The sequence below is a fragment of the Carlito syrichta genome, unplaced genomic scaffold (genome assembly GCF_000164805.1).
Source record: "Carlito syrichta isolate Samal-C Ts95f unplaced genomic scaffold, Tarsius_syrichta-2.0.1 Scaffold142944, whole genome shotgun sequence".
NCBI classification, from domain to species: Eukaryota; Metazoa; Chordata; class Mammalia; order Primates; family Tarsiidae; genus Carlito; species Carlito syrichta.
Window position 1 is genome coordinate 4,083 of NW_007087040.1, and position 1,410 is coordinate 5,492.

A 1,410-nucleotide genomic window follows, 5' to 3' on the forward strand; every position below is an offset into this window, starting at 1 on the left:
ACGGGCAACTTGGCGAGACCTCGCCTCTACAATAAATCAGAAAATGAGCCGGGCATGGTGTCGCATCGCGGGGTTCCAGCTCCTTGAAAGGCTGAGGCTGAAGGATTCCCTGAGACCAGCAGGTTGAGGCAGGTGACGGTGAGTACGCCACTGCACTCCAGACTGGGTGATAGACTCTGACTAAAAAAAAAAAAAGAGAGAGAAACAGGTACTCAGGAGGCTGAGGTAGGAAGATCCCTTGAGTCCAGGAGTTCAAGGCCAGCCTGGGCAACATAGTAAAGACTCTGTCTCAAAAAAACAACAACAGAGAGCGGAGAGAGAGAGAGAGAAGAATATTAAGCCTCCTGTTGAGGAATGTGGATCCCTCTCTTTATTCAGATCTCTCCGTATTCTCCACACAATCTTCTCCAAATAGGTTCTGGACTATCTTCATGAGCACTTATTCTAGAACTTAGTTGAGATCTTTTCCCCCGCGATGTCGCTTTCTTGTTTGTCAGATTTTGCTGAGAGCTCCGGCATCCGTCACTTGAAGAGACACTGGGAAGGACGGAGACAGCATGGTCCCGCCTGCTGCTGACAGTTCAGGGGCCACAGCTGGGTTTAGGAGGGCCACACCTTTCAGGTGCTAGAATTATTGGCTCTAGAAGTCTTTTGGCTGGATTTTAAAAACATGTGAGAGTACTGCCTACAAATGATTACTTCATCTGTTTTCCGCGACTTATGCCTTCTTTTAATGACATTTACCATATTTCACTGAACATAAATTACTATTGATCATAAGATCACAATTATCTGATACACATATAAGAAATAAAATTCACAGCAAATTATAATGGCAAGTTGCCAAAACCTATAAACTGCTGTAGATTCTCACTGAAGCGGTGCTCTAAGGAACTCAGTCTGGGAAACACTGCCCCTGTCTGTAGGCGGTAAGAACGATTTGGCTGTGGCCGGGCACGGTGGCTCATGACTGTAATCCCAGCACTTTGGGAGGCCAAGGCAAGGATTGCCTGAGCCCAGAGGTTGGAGACCAGCCCGGGCCGCTTGGCGAGACCTCGTCTCTGCAATCAATCAGAAGATTAGCCTGGCGTGGTGGTGCATGCCTGTGGCTCCAGCTCCTTGGAAGGCCGAGGTGGAAGGACCGGAGCCCAGCAGGCTGAGGCTGCAGTGGCCGTGAGCATGGCCTTGCCCTCCAGTCTGGGCGACAGAGGGAGACTCTGGCTCAGAAAAGAAAAATGATAGGATGGTGCCGCTGTGGCTAAACAGGCCCTGCGCTTGTTCTCCCAGGAGACCCGGCCTGGGTCCTCCCACTGCAGGGCGGCAGCGTGGGGTATGTGGGGCAGGGGAAACCCATCCTGGCGAGAAGAAACAGTGCGGGCTTGCGTGCAGGAGCCCTCGCGATGCTTGACA

General features: G+C 51.2%; 1 protein-coding gene across 1 annotated transcript in view; it reads right to left on the reverse strand.

Annotated features, from left to right (window-relative positions):
* LOC103251484 (glutamine--fructose-6-phosphate aminotransferase [isomerizing] 2) overlaps positions 1 to 1,410 on the reverse strand; it is a gene marked incomplete at its 3' end in the record, with an annotated part of 18,969 nt that overhangs the window by 3,928 nt on the left and 13,631 nt on the right. The gene's annotated exons all lie outside the window — the stretch shown is intronic.